The sequence below is a fragment of the Miscanthus floridulus genome, chromosome 4 (genome assembly GCF_019320115.1).
Source record: "Miscanthus floridulus cultivar M001 chromosome 4, ASM1932011v1, whole genome shotgun sequence".
Classification (NCBI taxonomy): domain Eukaryota; kingdom Viridiplantae; phylum Streptophyta; class Magnoliopsida; order Poales; family Poaceae; genus Miscanthus; species Miscanthus floridulus.
In genome coordinates this window covers 9,292,478-9,305,787 of record NC_089583.1, presented here as the reverse complement: position 1 = coordinate 9,305,787, position 13,310 = coordinate 9,292,478, and positions in this window count along the sequence as shown.

Here is a 13,310-nt window from a genome sequence, read left to right as displayed (position 1 = left end):
CTTCTCAAAAGTACACATATGTTCAAACAAGAATTCTCCTCTAGGTTAGAACAAACTATTATGACTTTCAAACTTACCCATATTACCTTTAACCATGGGGCTTCTTAGCTTTCACTTGGGTCTTGAGCAATTGAAAGATAGAATGATCAAGTCAAGCACTATGTCTCAAGTTCTTTGTTCAACCATTATTCTAGAGTTTTTACAAGTTTTCAAAATAAAACTCAGAGCTTCCATTGTATGACACTCTCAAGTCTCTTAATATATGTGGTATTTGTGGATCCAGACCAAGGCAATAATGATGTTATGCCTTTCTCTTCCGTCTTAGAACTAAGGCTTTTGTGGAGCTCATAGAAGGGTAGAAAGCATGAAATAGCATACTTGCAATACATATATTGTAAAGTCAAACCTCAGATCCAAAGGGAGTTGAGTCATACAATCAAATCAAGATATGCATATGTGTGGATATATATGGTGGCTAACCAAATTATACTATGCTCCTTGAAAATATATCTCTCTTTTGAAACATGAAAACAACTTTGCAAGAGAACATGGGCTATCTTATTCATCTCTTCTTCTTCTCTTTCTTTTTTAGGCGGGCATCTGAGTATCCATTGTTTTAGATATCTCGAACACTTGTCTATTTTTTTCTCAACTTCTTTTTTTCATGAATAACTTTTGCATAGCCCTTGCTTCTTTTCTGCAACAAAACTTTTGAGAGATAGCAACTAGAACTTGGAGAATTATTTGGTGGATATCCTATCAAGCATATTTTTAATGTTCACTCCCAGTGTAGGAATACAATATTTTTGGGTGGATCTAAATGGAATGGCATGTTTTTGCGCCTACCCCCAGTGTAGGAGTAGTACATATGTGGGTGGTGTGTACGTGATCTTGATTTTAAGAGCATGACGAACATCTCATAAAGGTCAACAAAGCTTGACCAAACTCAATGCAAAACATGCAACATATATGAGTGAAAGTTTTCCTAGCCTGAATATCATGTTTGGCTCTAGTAGGAATTCAAGCTTTGTCATACATGAACTCTATCATGTAGCATTTTTGCATTTTTTTTCAAAAGATAAATCGTTAGAACTTTAGTATTGCTTGGAACAAGATAAACAATAGCTTAGACCTTCTCATATCATATCTGTCGATTACCTAGACTTAGATCAAGAATATGGTACCCATGAGTTTCAAGTTTAGAGTAAATTCTTATATCAAAACAATCTTATCCAAAACTCTAGGAGAATTCAAGGCTGAAAAATGGGTACTTGAAAGGAATTACAACAGACCAACTATTCATCGTTTCCATTGAAGAGATTACCTTCAGAGTCCTATTTATTTTAGTCAGCTCTTAAAAATAGAAAAACTAGGGACACAATTTTTATTTTGTTTTCATTTTTAGATCACACATTACTAATATATATAAATAACACAAAGATAAATTTTTATTTTGTTTTTAGTTATGCATCTCTTTTTTTAACTATTATAAAGTAAACTAAATAATAGTAAAACCAAAGGGAAAGAAATACTTATCTAGATACATGAGGATGCCTTTCCCCCAAGCTGGTTGTTGTCGTAGTCGAATGTCAAGGTTGAGTGATCCTTCTCAGAGTAGTTTTACCAGCAGATGTTCTTCTCGTCCATCAGGAAGTTGGCATCCCTTGTGCAACAGGTGTAGCAGCGGTTCAGGAAAATGTACTTTGGGTGGAATGAGATAAAGACGGCTAGGTGAACTTGCTATTGATCACATCATCCTGCAAAATACCAACAAGAACACCAAAACTCGTGGAACAGATTATGACAAGGGGTTAGCGATTGGCCATCCAGAGGTTAGTTGTTCTTGGGATTTAGATTTTTTTTGAATTGGTAGAATTTTAGCAGGTTGTCTATCTCATGTTTTTTATTAGTGCAGAATAAAATATAACTAAATGTATGCATGATATTTTTATTATATTTTTATGCCACCACAGCGATTATTCTTGTGGGTTTTTACACCATGGAAATTATTCACCTATTTCCACCTATTTCTAAAACCACAAAGTCTACGGGAACATACGATTGTCCCACTCGTACACAGATGTCTTCAAGAATTCCCTTAGGGTAGTAGAGTGACTGATCTACAAGCTATAAACGCATGTTTGTGTACAACGAAGTATCTTCATTAATTTTATCATAAATTACATTTGGCATAATGTTGGCACTTGCTCCGAAGTCACAAACAGTTTCTTGGAATACGTGAGGTCCAATGGCTATGGGGATGACAGGTCTTCCTGGATCACCTTTTTTGATGGGCATGGAATAGTCCTTCCACCCTCCGCTAGATGGTTCTATGTAGTATCCTACAACATTGTGAATATCAACCAGATTTGTAGTTTCGAGATCTTCTAGTTGCCCCAGAATCTTACCTTTTATCGGTCGAAGGAACAGCAGCCGCCAGCTGAGCTATTTGTGATTCTATCATTTTATTAAAGCTATGCTTGTTTTAAAAAGTAGAGGAGAAGCTATCCATTCTATTATTTATATTTTCTATGATTTTGTCACTGAAGCTAGTTTTCTAGATAAGCCCTCCATAATTTTAGTTTGGCCAGAAATTAATTCTCTCAAGGGTGGCTTATTACTGAAATTATTATAATTATTACCTTGATAGTTATCTTAGTAATTACATTTGTAGTTCTGTCTTTGTTGTTGATTCCATCCTTATTCTATTGAGGATGATAGTTGTTGTTGACGAAGTTCACATCTCATGGGTTTTAGGATAGTTGTTCCTGGAATGCCTAGTGTTTCCACACTCTTCACACGTCATGCGAGAATTATAAATGTGCATGACTTCTGTTGACACTTGTTAGCATAGCTAATAGGTTTGTATCCCTAGCAATAGTGCTAGAAGAACTCATATTTCTATTCATACCAAAGGTCTCTTCTTCCAAGGAGCCAAGCTCTCCAAGTTAGCTTTGCCATACTCTAAACTTGTCACACCTGATTTTAAGGATAAAATGGGATGCATAATCTTATGTGCACCCAAAGATCAGTCACACATATAAGCCAACAAATTACAATAGTATCAAGAGAAAATGCTTTATTATATAACAAAAATATACTCATATTTAATACTTACATCAGAGTATCGCAGAATGGTAGCTAATCTTTAGGCTCCATCTTTCACAAGGACGGCTGACTGGGGGTATCATATGCCTAGCACTTCTATCAGTCTTTCTGGTAACTCATTCGTAACTCCGTCAATCTTTGGAGCAACTTTTCTAAAGTCTAGGGTGTGGGGAAATAGAAAGGGTGAGCACATGTCGTACTCAACAAGTGTAACATGGGGTTCATGAGGCTCAAAGGCTTGACACAGGTTTAACAACATTTAGCTTTTAGTTGTCACAATTTTAGCATATGAATAGCATCAAGTTGTCATAATCCCATAGTAAACACATGATAAGTGTAAACATGATTAATCCTATGTGTGCATTTGCATGTTAAATCTTTTGTCTTGCATACACTAGGTATATCTTATGGTAGGCTTGCTCAGTTTCACTCTTAACCCTTGGATCAAACCAACATGGTTTCAATTGTTTAGGAGCATGACACATAGCTTGTTTTATAATTGTTCATCTAATATGTGCCAAAGTCCAAATTGTAGATAATTTCTCCCGAATATCACTTTCAAAAATGATTCTCACATTCATGTGATGTCATCCTTCAAGTGGTATTTTTTATTCTAAAACTAATGTGCATGTCTCCTATAAGTATTCCATACTTGTGTGCACAAATTTAGGGGGAGGTTACTCTATAAGTTGGATGCTTTGAGACTAACACCTTTTCAAGCTTATCATGTGTGTAGTAGTTTCATTGCAAGGAAAATGGAGTCCCTGGAGTTAAGCATCATACTTCAAATATCCACCACCTATTGCAAGTGGTATAAATTAAATTGGTTTCCACATGTGGTATTTCTAAACTGATATCATCATGTTGATTTCACTTTGGTATTTATATGCTTTCTCCATGCATTATATAGATTAAACTCCCTTGAGCATTAATTTGCCAATTATGCATAAACTACATTCTCCATCAAATGTATGCATATATTAAGGGGGAGCTTAGTCTATGTAATGTGAGAGTCAAATTTTGTGACCTATTCCACCCCACATACAAAGGATCGCAAAGTTTGACCCTCGCTTGTGCTACTAATGTCTTCCTTTTCAATGTTTGATTCCAAAGGGAGAGAATTTGTAGGACCAAAAGGAAGCCCGATCATAATAATTTACAAGGGGAAATGGTAATAATTTACAAGTGGTAATGGTCCGAGAAAGGGAGGATAGTGGATTATGGAGTTAGGGGGAGGCTTAAATCCATAATGCCACATGGAGACATTTGCAAGGGCAAGACAAGTTTCCAAAGATGTTTACATGTGGTATCTTTTAGCATCGTATAACCCTGCCCTTTGCATTGCATCCTAGCAAGTAAATAGTTTTAAAATTTCAAAAGTTTTATTATTTACTTGCTTTGGTCGTGTTGTCATCAATCACCAAAAAGAGGGAGATTGTAAGGAAAATGGACCCTAGGCCCATTTACTTTGGATTTTGGTGTTTGATGACCAACACAACCAAATTGGACTAATGAATTTGCAGGAAATAGTTTTGTAGTTCAATAGGGTGCAAGACGTAACTTGGACGAAGGCGACATGATGATCCCACAATCAACACCATAAGCAAGACCCTAGAAGCATAAGAGAAGACCCAAGATATCAAGCATAGTCCAAGCACGAAGATGGGAACCAAGCTGGACGCAAGATCGTGAAGAAATGAGCTCGGTAGAGGTGACCGGACGCGACCCTTATAGCGACTGGACACGTCCGATCAAGATGCTCGGCAACAGTAGGCATCAGCAACAGTGGCCGAACGTTGAGGACTAAAAGTGACTGCATACGATGATGGCACTATTCATCATCTCAGCAACACATTCAACACTGATAGGATGCTGGCGGATAATCGACCAGACGCAGGAACTGCAGCGTTCGATCGAGTCCAGAGAGGCTCTAGAGCAATGATAGCGTGACTAGACGTGTTTGATCAACAACGATCGAACTCGACAGTGCGTCTGATCAACGTGCGCACTCGAACAGTTGGGACGACTGGATGCATCCGGTCAGGACGACAGCAGCATCCGGTCAGTAGCAAAAAACTGGGTTTTGCCCCCAACGGCTACTTTCTCGGTGGGGCTTATAAATAGACCCCCCAACCGGCTATTTGAGGTGTGGAGAGCTGAGGAAACATACCAAGGGTGTTGATACACCATTTTAGTGATCTCCACTTGCATAGTGCTTAGTGATTCATTAGGTTATTAGCGTAGGTGCTTTGCGAAGTGCTTTGGTTGATTAGACCACCGCTTATGAGCTTGCTCTAGGTTTAGGCCTAGTGTTTAGTGAGGTTTGCACACCTCTTATCACTCGGTGCTTGCGTGCACCATTGTTGTACATTAGAGGGGCTTGTAGTCTTGTGAGATCACAACAACCGCATTTGTGGTGTGGCCACCAACGTGTACCAAAGGGATCAAGGCCCACGGTGATTTGGCCAGAAGCTTGATAGTGAAGACGGTGGGGAGCGGTCTAGGAGAGGCTTGCTAGAAGGCACACTGGAGAGCCACTTGTGCGTGGGGAAGGCCTAGGGCTATCCACAGAGTTACCTAACCAGGTGCTTGGCCCTTGCGAGGGATTCCTTGCGAGGGGCTCCAACAAGGACTATAGGATATCTTGAGCGCTTCTCGATACCTTAGTAAAAATACCAGAGTCATCAATGGGAGTTTGCATCTCAACCTCATCTTTACCTTCCACATTCACATTGCTACCTTGGTTGATTGCTTTACTTTCATAGGCTAGTTGATAGGATTGGAACCTAGATTGTATAACTCTTTTGCAGTAGAGATAGCAACACACCTAGCAAAACCGTAGTTGCACATCTAGATAGATTACTTTCTTGCATAGGTTTTGACTAGGTGGAATTAGAGGTGGAATTAGAGGCCATAGTTTAGAGTTAGAGTATTAAGTTGCCTAATTCACCCTCCTCTTAGGCATCATGGCCCCTTACAAGTGGTATCAAAGCCAGGTTGGCTCAATTTTGACCTTTGGCTTCACCACTGTTGAGCCGACGCTATTTAGAGTGGTTGGGATGGATACCTCTAGGCCTCCGTACTTTCACGGCACTAACTTCCCCTACTATAAAGCTAGAATGGCTTGTTACCTTGAGGCGGTAGATTTGAGTGTTTGGAGAGTCACTCGTGATGGGATGAAACCCATTAAGAATCCCGATAAACCCACAAAGAGTGAAGAAAAAGAAATTCATTTCAATGCTAGAGCTAAAAATTGCTTGTTTGAATCTTTTATCATGGATGTGTTTAACCAAGTGTTCACTTTAAATACGGCACATGAAAGTTGGTTAGAACTCCAAGAGCTCCATGACGGCACAACTAATGTCCGAGAGCAAAAACATTGTCTAGCTAAACAAAATTATGATTCCTTTAAAATGAATGATGGTGAGCTTGTTCGTGATATGTATTCTCGTTTGAATCTAATTATCAATGAGCTCCATTCAATAGGATTAAGGAAGCTAGATGATGTGGACATCGTAAGGAAGATCATCTCCATGCTACCACAAAAGAAGTATGCAAGCATCATCACCATCCTTCACAACATGGAGGACTTGAGCACCATGACCCTGGCCATAGTCATTAGCAAGATAGTGGCATTTGAAATGTCATAGAAGATGGGTCAAGAAGAAGCCTCATCATCAAGCAAAGGCAAAGCTCTCGCATGTAGTGAGAAAAAAAAGATGAAGGGCAAGCACATTGAGACAAGCTCAAGCTCAAGCTCCACAAGTGAAGATGAAGAAGAAGATGATGATGATGATGATGATGATGATGATGATGATGATGATGATGATGTAGATTCAAGTGATGATGATCAATCTTCCTCCTACACCTCCTAACTTGATGAAGAATCAATCAAACTTATCAACAAGGTGGAGAAGATGAACTAAAGGCTCAATGTCAAGGGTGTGCCTATCCAAATTCAAGATTTCATCTTCACCAATCAAAGAAATGAGCAAAGAAAGAAAAGATGCTATGGATGCGGCGAGTTGGGGCACTTTGTCGAAGTTTGTCCAAACAAGCCCACACCCAAGACAAAGAAGAAGGCATGCAAGGACAAAGCCCTCACATCAATCAGGTCATGGGATGATTCTTCAAGTGAAGAAGAAGACCATCACAAGAGGCGAGGCCATAAGCATTCATCATCAAGTTCTTTTCGTGTGTGCCTTATGGCATGAGGTATCAAAAGCTCATCCTCTAGTGAGAGTGATAGTGATGATGAAATGCCTTCTCTTAATGAACATGCACAAGAAAATCTTAAATATGCTAAGGCTTGCACTAGCCAACAAAAGAAGCTAAAAATGTTGCAAGAAAAGCTAGATAGTTCACAAGAAGCATATAAAACCATGCTTGAACAATATGAGACATTTGCTAATCTCAATATTGAACTATCTACTAAAATCGAGCAATTTGAGGCTAGCGCAACAACAAATGCATGCACAATCAATGATGAACAACTTGTAAATAAAAATGAACAAAGAAAAGAAAAGTTAGCTAGCTCACAAGATGTTTATAAAAGTTTGCTTGCTAAAATGGAAACCATGTGCAAACATTGTGATGAGCTAACTAATAAAGTTTCTAATCTTAAAGCCGTCGGTACAACCCTCACTAAGGCACCTAAAAAAAGTTCTATCTTTGACATGCCTAAAAAGGATGCTTCTACTTCATGCAATGATTTATGTTTAGACTCACCCTTGTGCAACCAAGTTTGTGTTGAGAAAGTTGTAGATCAATGCACACAAGAGGTTGCAATGGAGAATGAGCAACTCAAGCAAGAAGTAGCTCGCCTTAGCAAGGACTTGACTCAAGTAAAAGGCAAAATGGAGCAAGCCCAATATCATCAAGATAACACCATTAAGGGAGTGAAGAAGATTGATGAAGGACAAACCGAGGTTTGCTATGTGTGAGACAAGGAAGGCCATAAGTCCTATGAGTGCAAGGTGAAGAATGGGGGAGGAGCTAAGAAGAAAGAGAAAAACAAAAAAGGAAACAAGCAAGCTCTCCAACACCTACACCAACAAGGTGTACAAAAAGGCCTCACCACCTTATCTTTTGAAGAAGAAGAAAAATGACAAGGTGGTGGCCATCAAGGTGAACAAGCAAGCCAACAATGGGGCCAAACGCATTTGGGTGCCAAAGGAGATCATTTCCAACATGAAGAGCACCAAGAAGGTTTGGATCCTGAAAGGGAAGTGAGAATTCTGATGGACTTCAGGGAATTTGGAGACTTGGTAAAGTATGGGTGTATTTCATGGGGTGCATCATTATGGACGAGGTAATTGCCAAGTGGGTTAGTGAATACTATGGACCCAAATGCCCTTTCCTATGTTATGTAACTAGATTTAATTTCTTGCAATTTCAATTAGCATCTAGTTCCTTTTCATGCCTAGGTGTGCATTTGCATGTTTAATCTTTTGTCTTGCATACACTAGGTATATCTTTTGGTAGGATTGCTCGGTTTCACACTTAACCCTTGGAGCAAACCTATATGGTTTAATTTGTTTAGGAGCACGACACATAGCTTGTTTTACAATTGTTCATGTAATATGTGCCAAAGTCCAAATCGTAGATAATTTCTCCCCAATATCACTTTCAAAAATGATTCTCACATTCATGTGATGTCATCCTTCAAGTGGTATTTGCATCCGATCAAGATGCTCGGCAACAGTAGGCGTCAGTAGTAGCAACCAGACATTGAGGACTAAAAGTGACCGCACGCGATGATGGCACTGTTCATCATCTCAGGAACACATTCAGCACTGACAGGATGCTAGCGGATAATCGACCGGACATTGGAACTGCAGTGTCCGATCATGACCAGAGAGGTTCTAGAGTGGCGACAGCGCGACCGAACATGTCTGATCAATAGTGACTAGACTCGATAGTGCATCTGATCAACGTGAGTGCTCCAACAGTCAGGATGACCAGACGCGTCCGGTTAGTAGCAGAAAGCTGGGTTTTGCCCCCAATGGCTACTTTCTCGGTGGGGCTTATAACTAGACCACCCAACCGACCATTTGAGGTGTGGACAGCTGAGGAAACATACCAAGGGTGTTGATACACCATTTTAGTGATCTCTACTTGTATAGTGCTTAGTGATTGATTAGGTGATTAGCGTAGGTGCTTTGCGAAGTGCTTAGGTTGATTAGACCACTGCTTATGCGCTTGCTCTAGGTTTAGGCCTAGTGTTTAATGAGGTTTGCACACCTCTTATCACTCGGTGCTTGCACGCACCATTGTTGTACATCGAAGGAGCTTTTAGTCTTATGAGATCACATCAACCGCGTTTGTGGTGTGGCCGCCACCATGTACCGAAGGGAACAAGGCCTGCGGCGATTCGGCCAGAAGCTTGATAGTGAAGACGGCTGGGAGCGGTCTAGGAAAGGCTTGCCGGAAGGCACACCGAAGACCTACTTGCATGTGGGGAAGGTATAGGGCTATCCACGGAGTTACCCGACAAGGAGCTTGGCCCTTATGAGGGATTCCTTGTGAGGGCTCCAACGAGGACTAAGGGGAAGCTTGAGCGCTTCTCGATACCTCAGTAAAAATACCAAAGTCGTCGACGGGAGTTTGCATCTCTACCTTATCTTTACCTTCTGCATTCACATTGCTACCTTGGTTGATTGCTTTACTTTTATAGGCTAGTTGATAGGATTAGAACCTAGGTTGCATAACTCTTTTACATTAGAGACAGCAACACACCTAGCAAAACCGTAGTTACAGATCTACATAGATTACTTTCTTGCATATGTTTTGACTAGGCGGAATTAGAGGCCATAGTTTAGAGTTAGAGTTTTAAGTTGCCTAATTCACCCCTCTTAGGTGTCACAATGCCTTAGAATATGGTACTAATTGATGTTGCACCCTCCACCTTTACTAATAGGCCTAAATAATTATTAAAGTCCATTAGTAAATAAATGCATGGGTCTTTGAGATTTATTAGGATGTTTTTAGGGTTGGTGGGAAAACAGGATGTTTTATAATTTTTGGAATTAATTAATTTTAGGATTAAAATAATTCTAGAAAAGTCCATAATTGATATTTAAGCCACGAAAAATACTCTAAAAGCTCTGAAATTCTGGGGAAATTCTCAGAGACATTTTACAATATGAGGAACCTAAATAAAGTATTTAGAGTTCATGAAAACATATTTTAGAGCATCTAAAAATTAGATTATGCTTATAGAAAAATAGGAAAAGGTTCTAGAAAAAGCTAGAAAAAATCCTAGGAAGTTTTGAGAGATAGGTTAATGAAAGAGAAACTCAAAGGAATGATTTAGAGCAGATGAAAAGGACCTTGGAAAATTTGGAACGAAAAGATTAGGATCAAGAAAGTAGGAATTTGATTATAGAAAAGATTGAAAATTCATGTTTTCTATAACTAAATTTGCACTACCTTAAATTAAACTTGAGAAATTTTATATCAACATTGAAATTATTTATTTTATTTAGTGTTTTCTATGCACAACCCAAAATCAGAAAATTTGGGGTGTGACAAAACTAATAAAAGTAAAGCTATAACTAAGTGAGTTGTGAGGGAACTCAAGTGGTGTGTGAGTATGCCAAATGGTGTGTGTTGTAGAGGGGGGTACCCCTCGATTTATATAAGGAGCAAGGGTGGTGTTGCAGCTATTCTTGGCATGAAGTCCCGGGCTGCATTGCCTTAGCATGTCCACATGCCACCGCTTGTCGAAGGGGGGCCAAGAGGCGTTGGTAGGGCGTTGCCCACCCCTAGGCTCGGTCGCCTCCTGACCAAGCCTCCTCGCCACCGCATTCGCGTGGTGGGCTGTGGGCTGGACCTAGATCACTCCTTGGTGGGTACTTTGCCCGGTTAAGTTGAGTTGATGGACATCTCCATTGTTCCTTTGCACGAATCAGCATTGGAATGTGCCTTTAGTGAATTTTTCTATGTATTTGTGTTTATGTCCTACAAAATAATATTCTCCAAATACATGTGGAACTAGGTCAATAGTAAATGCATGTGTTTAAGATTGCCAATTTCTCCTCTTTTTATACCTTAGTTGGCTATCAGATTTGATTGCTAAAGATTGCCAACAAGATCCCCTAAGCTTAACCTTTGCTTGTCCCGAGTAAATAGCTAAGTTATTAGTTGTTGATCAGGAGTTGCTACTATGTCAAATATAATTCACAAGTGCCATGCCTATAACAAAGTATTCTTCCTCAATTTAAATAAGTTTGGCTTTCTATCCACCCTTTTAACTTAATCCCTGTGGGGCTTATTGCTTTTCCAAATCTTATTAGGTGGTTGCAAGACAGAATGGTTTTAACAAAATTACCAATCATTGATTCTTTGATCAACCTTCTATCTGGACGTTTTATAAGTTTTGCAAAATAAAATGTAAGTTCTTCAAATAATTCACTCGATCGCTCACCATGTATGATCCTCAACAAGGCATTGTTTTGCCTTCTTTTCATCCTATCTTTAAAAGGCTTTGAGTGGATTTTTGGGTAGGTATGAATGAAGACATACTTGCATCACATATATTGCTAAGTCAAAAACCAGATCCAAGGAGATGCAAGTCATACACTTTGATCAAGATGTCAAGTGTGTGAAATATTTTCCTATTCCTAATATTTTTGGTACTCCTTTTGATCATGACTTTCTCTCTTTTTAATAATTGCCATGGAAGTATGTACTATTTCTCTTTTTTCAATATTTTAGAACCTTCATGTGTTCTATTTTTTTCTTCTTTTCTTTTGCTATTTTGAGATCTTTATGTGTCTCTCTTTTTTTAGCATAGCCCCGTACTTCTTTTTGGCATATGAAAACTTTGGAGAGAAAGACATGATTAATGAATGGAGTATTTATTTGGTGGATAGAAAAAACATGTTTTTGCGTAACTCTCATTGTAAGAGTTTGTATTTTATTTGTGGGTGTACGTGCATCTTGATCATGGGTGTATGACTAGAATCTCTACAAGGGTCACAACAATTTGACAAAACTCAATGTGAATAAAAGTAGCATATGACTAAGGTTTTAGAATTTGAACATGTCATATGGCCATGGCAGGAATTCATAATCATCGAGGAACTTTTGGATTTTAGCATTTTTAAAATGGAAACTCTAGATGTCATGTTTCTCTTAGAATAAAGTCATAGCATTTTCTATTTACCATATCATAACTTGCATCAACTTAGAAAAGGATCATGCTTTTGCAACCCACAAGTTTCAAGTTTTTAAGGATAAGACATTTTAGCCAACAAACTTAAACCTTAGGGAATACTAAGTTATAGCCTAGGTACAGATGAATTATAAATAGAGCAACTATTTATCATTTTAATAAAGGAGAAACTAAACATTCTTAAGTCACATAAGAGAGTGGAATAAATTTTTTTGTTGTTTTTATCATATGTAATTTGTTTTGGATTTTATATTTTTCAATTTTTTTCAATGCTGATAATTAAATAAATGCAGAAAATAAATAATACAAAAATTAAAATGTGGAAAATAAAAGATACTACTTACCTCTATGGTGGTCTTTCCCCAAGCTAGCTCATCGCCTACGGTCAAGGATTTTATCCCATGAATCACCAATAGGCCACCTGTGCGTCGTGTTGTTGCTTCAGCATCGCGTTCATTTGCGCCATCTGTTGCTATTGCTGCTGATGCCACTGGGCCGAATCCTACGCATGAGCATAAAGTGTGTTTTGGATCTCACTAGTGCGGATTTCCAATCCTCCAAGACAGGAGTTGATGTCCTCCCATCCTTGATGGTCTGAGATAGACTGTCGAGGATGCACAGGTGAGAGTAGCCCCTCGAAGTCAGATAATTCATCGTCCATGCTGCGGTGTCAACCTTTGCCCATCCAGATCCTCCAACCTCGTGTGTCTACAGAGTATGATCCCAACCGGGGTGGTACATGGGTATGAACCCCGGTAGTTGCCCAGTTAGGAACATCTCCATGTGGAATGCCTGGGGCATAGCTAGAAAAGGCTACGGCTGCAGCAGCTGCTACTGTGAACTGTTTGCTTCCATTCTAGCTTTGCTCCTAGTCAAACTGCCAGACATAGAACTTCTACAAGATTCCTCTTGTGGAACAAGAGGGAAGGTTAGCGCAGGGGAATTATACAAACGAACTTCCAGGTTAGGTAACAAAATCTCGTTTGTACACCCCTGGAAGAAAAATATGAGTTGTCCAGCTGTA